Source organism: Pongo abelii, chromosome 2, assembly GCF_028885655.2.
Source record: "Pongo abelii isolate AG06213 chromosome 2, NHGRI_mPonAbe1-v2.0_pri, whole genome shotgun sequence".
NCBI lineage: Eukaryota > Metazoa > Chordata > Mammalia > Primates > Hominidae > Pongo > Pongo abelii.
Window position 1 is genome coordinate 38595114 of NC_085928.1, and position 17989 is coordinate 38613102.

Here is a 17989-nt window from a genome sequence, read left to right on the forward strand (position 1 = left end):
ACTTGCATAATAGGAATGTATAAATACATAAAATGCTAGTAGTTTATTTTTCTGCTATACTGTATGTAGTTTTTGTTCAAATAAACAACAAATTGTATATCTTTATTGCTTTTCATGGTTATATTATATGATAAGTTCTCACCAGTTCAATTTCCATTAATACAGATTGGAGATAATTGGAAAGACTTTGGGCATTTGTCATAGAGAATGCAAATTTATGAAGAAATATTAATAATACCTCGGGAAAAAAGTTAATTTTACTTAAGAAGGGTGAACTTTTTAAACAATACATTTCCTGTCAATTTACATATAGCAGTATTTGAGTTATAAATTATTCTTGGTTATTTATCAAATCACTTGTGATGGGGCTTTAATATGGTGACACTTTTATGTTTTCATTTGAGTTTTTGGCACAATTTAACTAGTTGAATAAACTTTGTAAGTTCTCTATACCCTAGATTTTTTACAAATCATATGGGACTTGTCTCCAATTAAAATGTATTTCAGAAATTTAAGTCTGTTTTGGGTAATAGATACTCTCTATCTTATTTTCGTGTGTCTCACAGGAACTTGTTTAAGAAATATCTGCCGGGCGCGGTGGCTCACGCCTGTAATCCCAGCACTTTGGGAGGCCGAGGCGGGTGGATCACGAGGTCAGGAGATTGAGACCATCCTGGCTAACACGGTGAAACTCCGTCTCTACTAAAAAAATACAAAAAATTAGCTGGGCGTGGTGGCGGGCGCCTGTAGTCCCAGCTACTTGGGAGGCTGAGGCAGGAGAATGGCGTGAACCGGTGAGGCGGAGCTTGCAGTGAGCCGGAGAGGCGGAGCTTGCAGTGAGCCAAGATTGCGCCACTGCGCTCCAGCCTGGGCGACAGAGTGAGACTCCGTCTCAAAAAAAAAAAAAGAAATATCTACATTTGCTGTTCAAAAAATATTTTAACAGGAACAACTTCAGTCATTTAGATAAATACATCAGTTTGAAAGCCAGTATTTGTTATAAGTGCAGAATTGGGTATCAAATTTAGTAAGTTTGAAATGTGATTTAAGTGGTATATTCTAGAGCAGTACTGTCCAATAAAACTTTCTGTAATTATGAAAATTTTCCATCTTTACCCTATTCAGTATGGTGGCTACTAGTCAAATGTGCTACTGAGCACTTGAAATATGGCTAGTGTGATGGAGGAACTTAATTTTTAGTTATATTTAATTTTAATTAATTTGAGTTAATTAATTTACCTGTGGATAGTGGCTCTAATATTAGACAGTGTAGTTCTAGAGTTTCTCTGTATTTGGTACTCAACACAAAATGAAGAAGTACTTGAATGTCTTCTATCTGCGAAATGACTGTAAAAAAGCACTAGTGTTCCTAAAGCACAAGGCCCAGGCTCTGACATGTGGCTTTCCCTACAGAGGCTACACAATATGTGTTCAGGCCTGAAGGGTGGATACAGCAGCATCCTGCACTTTGGCTCAACTTGTGGATATTTAGACATAAACTTTGGTTTAGCCATAGGTGATTTGAGAACCTTTGCCTCTGGAAAGCCATGGGATTTCAAATTATCTTTAGTAATAGTTTAGTGATAGTAAATGGACTCAAGAGCTTGACTTTCCAGTCCACTCTCATGTAGTATGACATCTTGCAGAAGACTGGCAGGAAATACAGACAGATATGAAAGGAGATATACCACAAACGTAGTTGCCTCGATGAAAAAAACTCTCCAGATTCAGACTGGATATCAGGAAGAGGCCTATAAGTAATTTTTGTGCCTCTCTTATATCATTCTTCAATAAATATTTATTGAGCACCTACTATGTGCAAAGTATAATGCTTAGTGTTGGGGATACAATGTTGAAGAAATAAATTAGATTCCGCCCTTCCCTCATGGTGCTGAACTGCATTAGACAGTAAGATTTTTTTCAGTTTTTCTTCCTCTTCTAAAAATTCATTTTTTTCTTTCTGGTTATGGTGAAAATAAAACAAGGGGAAGATACATAGCATAATACAAACGCTGAAGATCACTGTTATGTACATGTCATGTATCTTATTCAGTTTAACTCTCTTTGAACAACTTTCCCAGACCCACACCTTGGTAGCTGATGAAACTGCTTTTTGAAATGCAATAGTGGAAGCAGAGAAAAAACAGTGAAGATGCCTAAATTGCCATTTTTCAACTCCGAGACTAAGGATCATTTAACATTGAGTGTTTATCACATATTTTTAAGAGGTTCTTTTCTCCGTATGATCCAGAAGAATGTCCTTTAAAATAATTTCCAATTAAAAGACATTTTTGTTGCTGTTAATGTGATGACACTTTTTTACTTTATTCATAATACTGTGAGAAAGAGTGCTACAATTACTGTTTATGAAATGAATCAAATTATTTAATATTCAAGCACCATTGCAGGAACTAAAGGGAACCATTAGCTACACAGGCAATGTGTAACTCATTGTATTTCAGTTAATTTTTGAAGAATGAACCAGAAATTTGGCACAGTACTAAGCAAGAATTATTTAGTTAGATTTGTTTTTTCTTCTCCACGCAGCAGCTGCATAATTAAATGTATGGTCTGACCTGCATTTATAAAGTGAATTTTCAAATATGTCACTGATGGAAATCTAAGGATGAAAAGAATTAAGAATTAAATTAAATTAATGCAACTACAATACTTAGTACTTAAAGTATTTGAAGATCAAAAAGTAATTATTCTAAATATATTAATTGGTAACGTCCTTGATGTTGTAGACAGATGCTTAAAAATAATTTTAAAAAATGAATTATGAAGCAATGAAAGAAACCAACAGATAGATAAGCATATATAAATACTTAAAAACCAGTTGCAGGTGAAAATATCATGAACAAAATTAAAAGGTGAAGGGGAGTTTGCTTTATTCCTTAAAAAATGTTATACCTCATGGAGGTTTTAAAACATGGCCAGATTCTTTGTTTCTCCTCTGTGTTCTCTCCCAGTGAATCTGGGAGAGCTTATGAACTGACCAATTGAGCACAGTGGAGCAGGCATTATGTAACTTCTGCAGCAGGATCACAAAAGGCCATGAGGCTGACCTTTTTTTGCTGGAACATTGTTTTTTGGAGCCCTGAGTCTCCAAGTGAGAAGTCTGACTGCCTAGAGACCACCACGCAGGAGAAGCCATTTGTAGGCACTCCTGTTGACAATGCCAGCAAATCTCAGCCTGCCTTTTATCACTGCCAGGGTACTAAACATGTGAGTAAAACCATGTTGGGCCCTTCAATCAACCAGTTGCCAGATGAGTAAGTCATGAGAGCAGAAAAAGCTTCTAGACCTACCTCAATTCCTGACTCCTAAAATTGTAATATAAAATGTTTGTTGTTTTATGCTGCTGAACTCTGATGTGGTTTATTATGCAGCAAAGATAGCTGGAGCATACCCTCTTGTATTTATGATATTTTTACAACAGAAAGTTGGAAAACTGAATGTGGAATACATTCTGGGAAAAGTTGTTTGCAAGAATTAAAAAATAGTCTTAGTATCCTTCCAATATAAAGAGCTCTTACAAATCACCAAGAAAAAAATACTAACACCATATAGGAAAATAGGCAATTAAATTTACAAAAGAAGATATTAAAAAGCTAATAAACATATTAGAAAGCCTTCAATCTCATTAGTAATGAAAGGAAATGCAAATTAATCTATGAAATTAAAATTTCAGTTATCAAATCAGCCAAGGTGAAAATATATTTAATGTTGGTTGGGTTAAGTGAGAGTATAAATGGCGCAGACTTACTGGAAAATAAATTGACATTATATACCCAGAGTTTAAAAAAATATTTATATTCTTTGATGCTTCTAGGAATTCAGATAAGGAAGTAATCAGAAATAAGGTAAATAATATAGAAAATGTTTACTACAATTCTATTTATAGGAGTAAAAGTATAGAAACAAGCTAAAAATCAACACAGTTAAATAAATTATGTATTTTATATTATAGAATATTGTTTTATTATTTAGAATGGAATTTTCAATATTTTTCCTTTGTTAATTCTGATCTGGGCACACCATAGCAGAACAGAAAAATCTTGGTATGGACACATAGACTGAGCTTTGAATCCTAGATTTGCCATTTACTTTTCCTGGTGATATGGTTTGGCTGTGTCCTCACCCAAATCTCATCCTGAATTGTAGTTTCCATAATCCCCACATGTTGTGGGAGGGACCCAGTGGGAGGTAAGTGAATCATGGGGGTGGTTACCCTCATGCTGTTCTTGTGACAGTGAGTGAGTTCTCACAGGATCTGATGGTTTTGTAAGGGGCTTCTCCCTGCTTCACTTATACTTCTCCCTGCTTCACTTATACTTCTCCCTGCTGCCACCATGTGAAGAAAGACATGTTTGCTTCCCATTCCACCATGATGGTAAGTTTTATGAGGTCTCCCCAGCCATGCTGAACTGTGAGTCAATTAAACCTCTTGCCTTTATAAATTACCCAGCCTCAGGTATGTCTTATTAGCAGCATGAGAACAGACTAATACAGTAAACTGGTACTGGTACTGGGGTGCTGCTATGGAAATACCCGAAAATATGGCAGCGACTTTGGAACTGGGAAACAGGCAGAGGTGGGAACAGTTTGGAGGGCTCAGAAGAAGACAGGAAAATGTGGGAAAGCTTGGAACTTCCTAGAGACTTGTTGAATGGCTTTGACCAAAATGCTGATAGTAATATGGATAATGAAGTCCAGGCTGAGGTGGTCTCAGATGGAGATCAGGAACTTGTTGGAAACTGGAACAAAGGTCACTCTTGCTATGTTTCAGCAAAGAGACTGGCACGTTTTGCCCCTGCCCTAGAGATTTGTGGAACTTTGAACTTGAGAGAGATGATTTAGGGTATCTGGTGGAAGAAATTTCTAAGTGGCAAAGTGTTCAAGAGGAAGCAGAGCATAAAAGTTTGGAAAATTTGCAGCTTGATGATGTGATAGAAAAGAAGAACCAAATTTTCTGGGGAGAAATTCAAGCCTGCTGCAGAAATTTGCATAAGTAATGAGGAGCCGGATGTTAATACCAAGACAATGGGGAAAATATCTCCAGAGTATGTCAGAGACCTTCACGGCAGCCTCTCCCATCACAGGCCCAGAGGCCTGGTAAGAAAAAATGGTTTTGTGGGCTGGTTGTTTGCACCCTAGGGACTTGATGCCCTGTGTTCCAGCCTCTCCAGCTGTGGCTGAAAGGGGCCAAGGTACAGCTTGGGCCGTGGCTTCAGAGGGTGCAAACCCCAAGCTTTGGCAGCTTCCATGTGGTGTTGAGCCTGTGGGTACACAGCAGTCAAGAACTGTGGTTTGAGAACTTCTGCATAGATTTTGAAGGATGTATGGAAATGCCTGGATATCCAGGCAGAAGTCTGCTGCAGGAGCGAGGCCCTCATGCAGAATGTCTGCTGGGGCAGTGCAGAAGGAAAATGTGGGGTTGGCCTCCCCACACATAGTCCCCACTAGGGCACTGCCTGGTGGAGCTGTGAGAAGACTTGCCTTGTCTCAGATGAGACTTTGGACTTGGACTTTTGAGTTACTGCTGGAATGAGTTAAGACTTTGGGAGACTGTTGGGAAGGCATGATTGTGTTTTGAAATGTGAGGACATGAGATTTGGGAGGGGCCAGGGGCAGAATGATATGGTTTGGCTGTGCCCCCACCCAAATCTCATCTTGAATTATAGTTCCCGTAATCCCCATGTGTCATGGGAGGGACCCAGGGGAAGGTAATTTAATCATGAGGGTGGTTACCCTCAAACTGTTCTCAGGATAGTAAGTTCTCATGAGACCTGATGGTTTCATAAGGGGCTTTTCCCCATTTTGCTTGGCACTTCTCCTTGCTGCTGACATGTGAAGAAGGACGTGTTTGCTTCCCATTTCACCATGATTGTAGTAAGTTTCCTTAGGCCTCTCCAGCCATGCTGAACTGTGAATCAATTAAATCTCTTTCCTTTATAAATTACCAAGTCTTGGGTATGTGTTTATTAGCAGCATGAGAAGGGACTAATACACCTGGATATTTGGAAACTTGATTTACCACTTTGACTTGGATTCTTCATATGAGGAAAATGAGCTGAGTACCTATTCCATTGAATATGGTGATGATTAAAAGAATTTATGTATTTATAAATAACAATGCATTAATCATTTTATTTATTTATTTATTAGTTTTTGCCTTAAAACAACAAAAATATATTCTCTCCAAGTCTGGAGTCTGGAAGTCTGAAATCGAGATAGTGCTAGGGCCATGCCCCCTCTGAGGGTTCTAGAAAAGAATTCTTCCACCTCTTCCAGCTCTGGTGTTTGTTAACAAGCCTTGCTGTCTCTCAGCTTGTAGAGGCATCACTCCCATTTTGTAATGTGGCCTTAATAGTTTTATACTTATATTTGTGTGTTTATAAATAATCGGCATACTAATTGTTCATGAGTGTTGTCTCTTCTTATAACCCAAGGACACCTTCTGATCTCCATATCTGAATTCACCACTTTCCAAATTTACTGAAAGTTCTTTCACACTGGCTCCTTTGATACCTCCATTTCTACCATAGTCCAGTTTCTATACCATAGTCAGCTCTTGAAAACAAAAACCAAAACCAATGACTCAGTTTTCTTGCTTACATCCCTTCAGTGGTTGCAATTGCCTTAAACACACCTCTACTCTTGCTCTACTCTCCACACAGCAGATGAGGTGCACTTTGAAAAATGTAGATCAGATCATGGCATTCTCCTGCTTCTTTCTGTACCCCAGTCCTCATACCCAATAGCTCCCCATGGCACTGAGAATGAATCTAAACTTATTTCCTGGCTGCTATGCCCCACATTATTCCCACTCTGGCTTCTTTCCAACCTTGACCCCTCCCTTCTTATCCTCCACCCTGGCCACACTGGCCTTCAACTTATGAAAAACAGAGAGCTGATCCTTACTTATAGGGCTTTGCCATTCCTCTGTCTATAATGCTCTTCCTCCAGAACACTGCATGGCTGTCTGGACGCTTCACCATTTCAATCTCCTCTTGAATATCACTTCCTCAAAAAGGTTTTTCTTGAACATCCAATCTAAAGTTAAACACTCATTTTTATATATCTTTAATTCTCTTTAATTCTGTAGTAGCAGTGATAGCTTCCTTACTTAATTATACATTTTGTTTATTTTCAGTCTGCCTCAACACCTATTGTTCTTCTCTCCCCAGCTACTCCAAAGCAGGAAACTTGCTTTGTGTACTGTAACATCTTTTGCAACCAGAACCAGGCCTGGCACATGGTAGGCATTCCATAAATATTTACTGGACTCCTTACAAATAAATATTCTTTGTACTTTTGAAACACAGAAATTAGCACTACAAAAGAAATGTCATGACATGATTTTTAAAAAAGAACAGAAATTGTAAACTATATGGGCATTTTAAAAGACTTTAATGGTTCTGATTAGAGTTAAGTACATAGCTTCAATTTTGAAAAAAGAAAAGCCCACAAACGAAATTACAAAAGCATAAAATTATTTCATGAGTTCGCTGAGAGCTCTTTTGTCAAATCAATATATTAAAAACTGTACCACCACTCAATAGGCTTCTTGCTTTGAAATGAATAACGTTCACTTCTCACCAATATTTTTATTGCTGCCGAATATGTGATTTATTTACTGAATAAGGAACAAGCCTTAATAAAAAGACTTCCCTTTCAGCACTGAAAGTGTTGAAAAAAGTGTTTCATTTTTGGAGGCTAGTTTAATACAAGCCTCCAGAATGAGACGTCTTAATGACTCCATTGAGTGCATGGGAGTTCAAGCTGTTTCTCTATCATTCACTCTGGGGTGCAGGAAACTTAGTGGCTGGGCCTCAGTGGCCAGGTATGATAACAAGACTCAAAATCTGAATTGTCATTTACAGATATGTCATAACATTTCAAAAAGTATATAGTATTCTCTCAGATGATCAGGCGGAAGTTTTGACATGCATTTCAACATAGCCTATCTCCACCAGTTTTGAATTTCCTTCACAAAGCAGGCTTACCACATTCTTACAGTTCCTGAAGGAAGAGGAAACACATATTTGTTAAACATGTCCTTTGAGCCAGTCTCCTTCCTAATTGTGTTATCTGCACAGTCTCATTTAATCCTTACGACTGTGCAGTAAATGAATAAAGGCAATGGAAATAAAGATTCTATTCTTTCTTGCAATGTTGAAGGAGAAGATTGGTGAATGAGGAATCAGGAAAAGAAAGGAACTGCCTATTCTTATCCCATTGACATCATCCCAGAGTTTGGTTTCAAGTTTTTTAAGGGATACTGTATTTTATTTTACTGATTCATGGCAGTTGTCTGGAGCATGACAAATGTTCATTGATCAACAATGCTATTAAATTGGGCACACGGTTTCCATAGGAACTGCACATTTGTGTTGTATTAAAGTGCCAGGATTTAGAAAAAGACAATTGGTGAGGCATCTTGAGGTTCCTTTAAGCTATTCTTACCTTCTCATAGAGTAGTACATCTGATTTGGTTTCATGCTTCTTATAATGCTTGGAGAGCTAGAGGAAGGGGTGGGGAGAGATAATTTCCCTTTCTTTACCCATCTGAAGGAACTCTTTAAGCCTTTGGCTGATTTTTACAAAAACTAAAGGTTGTATAGTCTCATAAAACTCTAGGATTGCGACATCCATTTCTAAAGAAATAGGATCAATTCTGAACTAACAGCTAATCATGATAAATTAGAAGAGAGGAAAAAATTCCCTAAGGTTGTACTAAGGCACCATTGAGGGTCTAGATTGGTAGATCACTGGCTTTCTTTTGAGTACATTATGGTTAGAGAGACCTTAATTTTCCTTTTTTTTTTTTTAAAAAAATAAAACCCATGCAATGGTCTCTTGACCATATTTAATGGTTTCAAAGTTCAAAGAAGCCAAACCTAAATAATCTGGTAAAAGAAAACATTGAAAAGATCTAAATAATTGAAGTATGTATGAAATCTTTGGATTATATTAGTTTGGAATAAAGAAGGTAGGTGTGAGAAATTAACACTTCAATATGTAAGTAAATTTGAGAAATAGCAACATTAGCTTAGAGAGCTGGAGAACAGAAGTTTCCATAGTTGGAAGCTAAAATTAGGCCCTCATACTATAATTTAAGTGGCAATGTTTGACAGAAGATACCTATAAGATTTTCATTCTAGTGCATCCTTCTGATACTTTTGCAATAGATGGAAATATATCAAATGTTTTCCAGAATTCCTCATTCTTGTTGAGGAAATATGGAAGGTGAAATACTAGCTTTTTTTCAAATGAAACAACTGGATGAACCTTCAGTCAGGATAACATATTGAGAATATAATGGTGATGCAGGACATGGTCAGAGGTCTTCTAAATAACAGATGTCAGGTAAAGACAGGCTTTTCCTAATGGTAAATATTAAAGGAGAACATGGCAGGAAGTCTTCTTTTACTTATCCAGATATTTGGGAGTATAGATCAAATCTTAAATTGAACCAAGAAGAGTGAAGTAAGTGGATTCCTTTGCTTGGGCTAATAATATTATCACATACTCATATTCAATTATCTTGACATTTACATGATGATCCATTCGTATATTTAACCATACAATTAATTAATTGAATAATTGATCAATTAAATACTATAGGTCAGCTAAGATGGCCAGTGAAGCCATTTGTATTGGGCAAGTTTAAAAAAGAAATCACTGGGTGACTACAATTTGACTTAGTTTTTCCTGAGGTTAAAAGTTGAATTATTCCTGTTTAAGATTAATTGTTGATATGGATTCAGTAAGAGCTAAATCATTAAAATGATGCTCTGTAAAATTATTTTATGTACCTTTAAAATAAATGTGAAAAACTTGAAGTGTATTTTGGTAGTCACTTGCCCTGCAGAACAACCATAATCTAGACCATGGTAGGAGGAAGCAGGAAGGAGAAAAATATGTGCTGTGTGTGTTTGGGATATGATCCAGGTTCTGAAATGCTCTAGAATCTTGGTAGAATGAGCAGGTAGATCCTGAGACTTTGCTGAAGTTGCTTATCAGCTTAAGGAGATTTTGGGCTGAGACAATGGGGTTTTCTAGATATACAATCATGTCATCTGCAAACAGGGACAATTTGACTTCCTCTTTTCCTAATTGAATACCCTTTAATTCCTTCTCCTGCCTAATTGCCCTGGCCAGCACTTCCAACACTATGTTGAATAGGAGTGGTGAGAGAGGGCATCCCATCCCTGTCTTGTGCCAGTTTTCAAAGGGAATGCTTCCAGTTTTGGCCCATTCAGTATGATATTGACTGTGGGTTTGTCATAGATAGCTCTTATTATTTTGAGATATGTCCCATCAATACCTAATTTATTGAGAGTTTTTAGCATGAAGGGTTGTTGAATTTTGTCAAAGGCCTTTTCTGCATCTATTGAGATAATCATGTGGTTTTTGTCTTTGGTTCTGTTTATATGCTGGATTACATTTACTGATTTGCGTATGTTGAACCAGCCTTGCATCCCAGGGATGAAGCCCACTTGATCATAGTGGATAAGCTTTTTGATGTGCTGCTGGATTCAGTTTGCCAGTATTTTATTGAGGATTTTTGCATCAATGTTCATCAAGGATATTGGTCTAAAATTCTCTTTTTTGGTTGTGTCTCTGCCAGGCTTTGGTAACAGGATGATGCTGGCCTCAGAAATAATGCCGCATATCTACAACCATCTCATCTTTGGCAAACCTGACAAAAACAAGCAATGGGGAAAGGATTCCCTATTTAATAAATGGTGCTGGGAAAACTGGCTAGCCATATGTAGAAAGCTGAAACTGGATCCCTTCCTTACACCTTATACAAAAATTAATTCAAGATGGATTAAAGACTTACATGTTAGACCTAAAACCATAAAAACCCTAGAAGAAAACCTAGGCAATACCACTCAGGACATAGGCATGGGCAAGGACTTCATGTCTAAAACACCAAAAGCAATGGCAACAAAAGCCAAAATTGACAAATGGGATCTAAGTAAACTAAAGAGCTTCTGCACAGCAAAAGAAACTACCATCAGAGTGAACAGGCAACCTATAAAATGGGAGAAAATTTTCGTAACCTACTCATCTGACAAAGGGCTAATATCCAGAATCTATAGTGAACTCAAACAGATTTACAAGAAAAAAACAAACAACCCCATCAAAAAGTGGGCAAAAGATATGAACAGACACTTCTCAAAACAAGCCATTTATGCAGCCAAAAAACACATGAAAAAATGCTCATCATCACTGGCCATCAGAGAAATGCAAATCAAAACCACAATGAGATACCATCTCACACCAGTTAGAATGGTGATCATTAAAAAGTCAGGAAACAACAGGTGCTGGAGAGGATGTGGAGAAATAGGAACACTTTTACACTGTTGGTGGGACTGTAAACTAGTTCAACCATTATGGAAGTCAGTGTGGCAATTCCTCAAGGATCTAGAACTAGAAATACCATTTGACCCAGCCATCCCATTACTGGGTATATACCCAAAGGATTATAAATCATGCTACTATAAAGACACATGCACACGTATGTTTATTGCGGCACTATTCACAATAGCAAAGACTTGGAACCAACCCAAATGTCCAACAATGATCAACTGGATTAAGAAAATGTGGCACATATACACCATGGAATACTATGCAGCCATAAAAAATGAAGAGTTCATGTCCTTTGTAGGGACATGGATGAAACTGGAAACCATCATTCTCAGCAAACTATGGCAAGGACAAAAAACCAAACACCGCATGTTCTCACTCATAGGTGGGAATTGAACAATGAGAACACATGGACACAGGAAGGGGAACATCACACTCTGGGGACTGTTGTGGGGTGGGGGGATGGGGGAGGGATAGCATTAGGACATATACCTAATGCTAAATGACGAGTTAATGGGTGCAGCACACCAACATGGCACATGTATACATATGTAACAAACCTGCACATTGTGCACACGTACCCTAAAAATTAAAGTATAATAAAAAAAAAAGGATGAGCAGGTAGAATGAGCTCTGTGCCAAAACACTTTATGATGTACTGCTTCTTTCAGGAAATGTAACATTTTACAGTAAGAAAAGTTTTCAAACAGATGTTTAAAAGAAGCTAAGAGAAGAACTTTCTTATGGCAGTGGGTGAGCTCAGCAATGTCCTGCTGTCCAGAGAGAGTTCGGTGAGAATCCAACTCTTGGATGATTCTTCTTCTTCCCATAACAATCAAAATACATTGCCCTTAATCCAAGGTAAAATTTGATTTCCAGAGAGAGCACTCCCCCCAGAATTGCTCTAAATTAAGCCTCTTTCAGTAATAGTAACAGCTGTTGTTTATTGAGGATGTCTTACATGCCAGGCTCTGTGTCAAGTATACTTTAACTATATTATACATCATTTAATCCTTACCACAACCCAAATTAAAGCAATCTTATTATATTTAAGATCACGTAATAAAATCTTAAATGGACTATTACAGACACATAGACACACATACCTCCAAATATGTTTATGAAGCCAGAGTCTATGTTTTGTTCCCTTTTCTTTCCCCAATACACAGTGAGTGGCTCATAATTGGTGCCTAGAAAATATTTGTTGAATTAAATGAAATGTCATTTCCTGTGCTTTCTGTGAGAAACAGGTTTTCATCAATCATTTTGTTCTCTGAAAACCTAACTTTGAAGACCCTAGATATCAAAAAGCATTGGAATTTTTTAACCCAACTAAGAAATGTGGATTGACTTATCTCTGTCTTCTTGGGTCAGTTGAGGAAGACTGATGTAAAGGAAGGTTGGAAGGGGTTGTGTGGGAATTGGTGGGAAAGAAGAAATATTAATCTTTGTAAAAATGACTTCTGTTCCCTCTAGACTATAAACACAAAGAAATAAGAAAAACAAGATACTGTGAACTTGATAGTCGTCCAGGGTGTGTCTGAGATGTAACAGCCTGGTATGGCAATGGGCACTGGCAAACACTGCTCTGAGCTGAGAACTCCAGGAAGACTGGATTTATACACAAGAGAAGGACGGGTCATGGTGGAAGGAAAGCACGCAAATAAATGCAATTTTGATTTTTGTGCATTTTAGGCTAGACTTAGATTTTCTAGCTGCTGATTGGGCCCTTGTCCACACTGCTCACTGCCCTGATGACTCCTGACAGACAGTTATCACCTTGGTATGTGACATATAGGAGGACCAACCAATGACACAGATTCTGCAAACTGAGTCCTCTCTCTCCAACTTTAGCTAATCCATGGGATTATTTTTTGAGCATCCAGTTATGTGAGGAACCATTATTTTCAAGGACAGTCACATGGTGTTCACCTGCATGTACACACAGTGTCGCGCAAAGCAAGTTAAACAGACTCCATCCTTCACCTTCAGGAGCTTGCAATAAAAACCAGACAATAGTTGTGGCAAACACAATGGGGTAAACCGACACACAGCTGTATAAGCAGAGAAGTACAGCAAATTAGTGAATTTTGGTATGAACTGTTAGTGCATGTGCTGTTTGTGGGTTGGAAATGAGAAGAAATTCTGCAAGATGAAGAGAATTTATGTGGACTCTGTGAAGGTAAGGAAGAAGAAGGCTGATGGTGGTGGGATAATCATCCTGCTCCTTTCAGTTAGAAGAGAAAGTTTTCCTTTGGAGTTAAGGGAGAGGGTATTTCCTTCAGAGGAATCTACTCAGAGGGTACATGTATTGCTACTTAGGTTTAGGTTTTTCTAAGAGATTTGGTTGTAACCAACTGACAGAAGGAAAATAAAAATTGTAGTAAGCAGGGCATAGCCTGCCAGAGAAATTTCATAAGCCTTCTTTCCATTGGAAACTAGGCTAAAAAGAAAATAAAACAAGAATATATTATAATTGAACATTTCACTTATAACCAACTACCATATGCCAATTAACTTTCCAAGGAAATGATGACTTTGGTGATTTTTGTTTTTGTTTTTGTTTTAAGGGGCAATATTGCTTGCCACTGTCTAGCATTTACAGCCTTTGACATCCTGAGCATTGTCAGGAACTAATCTGGACTTGCAGAGAATTCAGCTGAAAGCAACTTCCAGGCAGGTCTCTACCTCAACAACCCTGAGCTGATAGGTAATCTCTCTTCTTTTAAGTACATTCAGATAAAGAATTTGAAAACCTCTCCAGGAATCTTTTCCATGGTTTATAAAATCTTCACTGCCAATAAGATCTTTCCATCTAACTTAAATTCCTTTGGTTCTAATTTAAATTCATTTCCTCTTTTTTTCTTGTTAGAGAGCAGAATACTACTCATCAACAGGCATTTCTCAAAATACGTCTGCTAAACACACATCTTAGGCTTCCTTCCTGAATGTATATGACTTCATTTCAGAAGTCGTCTATTTATTACACACACACACACACACACACACACACACACACACAACTTTGGTCTCTGGCTTTTTTCTCAAGATAACCCACTACAGATCCCTTAAAATTGTGTTTTCATAACTAATTTCATGAGGTTTAGTCTACAAATATTGACAGGTAAATATATTCTATTTCTCTAGTTCCAATCGGACATTATTTATTAAATCATAATAGTCTATAAGAATGTTGGAATTTATAGTTTATGCTTCTTTGGAATGGGTGAAGTGAACGATAGTCTCAAGATAGTGATGGTCACTTCCTAGCTCTTAACACTTTGGGCAAGAACATTACCTCTAGATATCATGATGAGAGGAATGACTTGTTTTGCAACTATAAAATGAAGAGATGGACAAAAAAGTTAGATTTTATTCACCTTTAATACTCAACAATTCTATGACTATGTTCTAAGTATTCCTTTGGCCAAAAAGAGCAGCTATTTTCTTTTAACTATCATTAATTTTACCCACAATGGTCAATGTGTGTCACATTATCACTGATTTCTCAAGCGAGAACTTCTAAATTAATTTTTAATTGTTTTACTGAGGCATAACTTACATATTTTAATATAAGTCTTGTCAGGTACCTACTCCTGCTTATATGACAGATTAATGTCAAAGGGTGTAAATTTACAGCTTGGTGGGTTTTTGCACATGCTAAATCATTTTGCAGTTTATTATTGCCTAAATGTCTTTGCAAGGCCATTGATGTCATATATAAGATTTTTTATTAAAGAGCTTTTATGCCACTGGAAAGGAGTCTGTAATTCTCAATCTCTTTTATTCACATGGATGTGTTTCTTGCCTTTCATGTCCTGGAATCTTTTAAAGCACAGGGTAACAAAACGAGCCTTTTGAGAATATGATGACACAGAGAATTCCCTTTAGCAGGTAATTCCTTTATTTCAAAAACTTAAGTACTAGGGAATAAAAAAATTATATGATCAAAAGAATCCTCAAAAGTAGGGCACTGAAAAAAGTCCATAGCAGCAATATGTTGATCTTTTTCTCCGTGATTATCTATTGAGTATCAATTTTCACTTCATTTCCTTTTAAACTTTTGCTGAACTTTGAATTAAGCAGAAAAGGGAACATCAGAGTTAGCCACATCACCACCCGCATTAAAAAAACCCAGTGCTGCAGTCTTCTCAGGGGTTTTATAATAAAGGTGGATAGACTCTTCTGTCCTTTTGTCTTTTCACATATCAGCCTGACTTTCCCCTGCCCTTTCACTTGCAGACATACCTTTCTTTAAAGTCATTTTCTGCTTGACTTGAAAATGTACTTCATCAAACCTAATGGCTAATTAAACAAAGGAAGTCTGAATTTAATTATACTCCAGATATCAAAATAGGATGAATAATTGTTATAAAATTTAAGCCATTCTTCTTCTATTACAACTGTATCAGCATTTTATTTTCTGCCTCAAACAACAGATCTGCCCAGGTTTCCAGCCATTTCCTTTGGCCTCCTGTGGGCATGCCCAGGGTCCCTCTCTCCTCTTTCTCCCAGCCCTGACCACCCAGGCTTTCCTTTCCTTTCCTTTCCTTCCGTTTCCTTCCTTTCCTTTCCTTTCCTTCCATTTCCTTCCTTTCCTTTCCTTCCGTTTCCTTCCTTTCCTTTCCTTCCGTTTCCTTCATTTCCTTTCCTTTTTCCTTTCCATTCCTTTTTCCTTTCCTTTCCTTTTCCTTTTCGTTTTGTTTTTCCTTTCCTTTCCTTTCCTTTCCTTTCCTTTCCTTTCCTTTCCTTTCATTTCCTTTCCTTTCCTTTTGTTTCCTTTCCTTTCTTCTTTTTTTTTTTTTTTTTGTCTAAATTGTGGCTTCTGTGCCACTGAGTACAAAACAGGTGTTCTGCTCTCTGGTTGGCTGATGGGTCTGCTGAGCCATCCGCTGGCATTTTAAATGTCTTTTCATGTTTTTGACCCATATTACATTACACAACTCACATTAATTGTTCCCTGAGTAACATTTGCACTTTTTGACCACTGGGAGTGCCTGTCTGGCAGTCGCCCAACTTGGTGCTGGAGTTGGCAGTGAGCAAAGGGGATGGCATGTTTGCTCTTTTTTGCTTCACTGTCTGTAGTGGTACTCCCCAAATTCTGAGTGGCTTGGAGAATGCTCTCCATCAGCCCTTTCGTCTTTTCCTCCCCTTCTTTCCTTTGGTTCACTCGTCTTCTTTGGCCCATTCTCCGTTTCTACTCGCCACACTGAAATCAACAAAGCAATGAGGGAAAAGTGAGGGTAAGGGGATCACTATGCAGGTCTTTCCTCTCATTCACTTTAGTTCTCAGAAACTCCTCACCATCCTTCTAAAATCTTGCTTTAAATTAATTCTTCCCCACTTTTAATTCCAAAACCAAAGATTGTCTTTTCTTAATCTCTAATCCAGTACTTGGTTCTGGTTTTTGAATACATGACAGTTCTTTCATTTTCTCAGTGTGCTGACCACTAAGAAGCTCATTTTCCTATGATGAGCCAATTCACACAGAGCTCAGAGCAATAGAAAAGATTGTTTTAATTTAGGTTCACTTAGGTATTTATGTCAGCTTGCATGATATGTTTATATGAAAGGTTGCCTTTTGGTGAATGTAATTCCCTTGAAATATCCTATTGAGGATCTATAATGATTATTTTTATAATGTTATCACCTTGAATTCTGAGAAAGAAAAATTCAGATTGGCAGAATTCTAACCATATAGGAAGTTACCCATGGTAATATATTGTTATTTAATGTACATTAAATATTGATATCAATAACATATTAAATGAAAGATCTATAGGAATCTGGAACTTTTTTGTTCCATATCTATCTTACCACCTACCTCCTTCCCTGAAAATTTTCCATCTGTCATTCAATATTAGAAGATAATATAAAATGTTCTGAGGCTGGGTCAGCCCATGCACAAAAAGTTAACTCACCTTCTTTGCTCTAACCTTAGCAGAGGGAGATCTACTAGTTCAGTCATAATATGGTATTGGGAAGGTAGCCAAGTGAGAAATTTTGAGAAATCTTATGACACAATTAACAGATCTAATTGGATCTACTTTTGATAAGAACTGCCTACCCAGAGTATGGGTTCATAACGTTCAGGATAGTTTTGGTCTTAGAGACCACTGCCACAAAGATGGGTCTGTGTCTCAAAACCATAAATGATTATAATTCTAGTAATGTGGACTAAAAAATTTACCAATGTGCAAATGAATACCAAAGTTGATCTAGCTCAAGGCAAGTGTTAGAATTCTGAGAGTCCATTCAAATGGAAGAAATGACCAGAGTGATCATTCCGAAGCCCATGTCACTCACTCACTTAAATAATTTACATTGCCCCACTGCTGTTAGAATCTAAGTCCAGGTCCCCAGTACTGTACTCATAGTCCTACTGACATCTACATCTTCTTTTCTCCTCTCTTCACCTCTCACTTCAGCTATACAGAACTACATTCATTTAAATGAAGTCACCATACTTTCTTACCTTCTGGATTTGCCATACATTGTTACCTCTGATTTGCCTGGCTAACACTTACTCATGCTTCACATTTCAGCCTGGATGTCATTTCCTCCAGAAAGTCTTACCTGTTCCCTGGAGTTTGGATTAAGTGTT

At 37.5% G+C, this 17989-nt stretch overlaps 1 protein-coding gene and 1 long non-coding RNA gene across 12 annotated transcripts in view; one reads left to right on the forward strand and one right to left on the reverse strand.

Moving 5' to 3' along the window:
- LOC134761109 (uncharacterized) overlaps positions 1-17989 on the forward strand; it is a 136238-nt gene that overhangs the window by 76346 nt on the left and 41903 nt on the right. The gene's annotated exons all lie outside the window — the stretch shown is intronic.
- COL8A1 (collagen type VIII alpha 1 chain) overlaps positions 1-17989 on the reverse strand; it is a 158083-nt gene that overhangs the window by 57553 nt on the left and 82541 nt on the right. For 2 of the 10 annotated variants that reach the window (XM_054551623.2, XM_063722461.1), the window contains exon 2: positions 12492-12575. The exons of the other annotated variants lie outside the window; for them this stretch is intronic. The gene's annotated coding sequence lies outside the window, so the exon portion shown is untranslated. The remainder of the gene's footprint in view (positions 1-12491; positions 12576-17989) is intronic. 10 annotated transcript variants of the gene reach the window in all.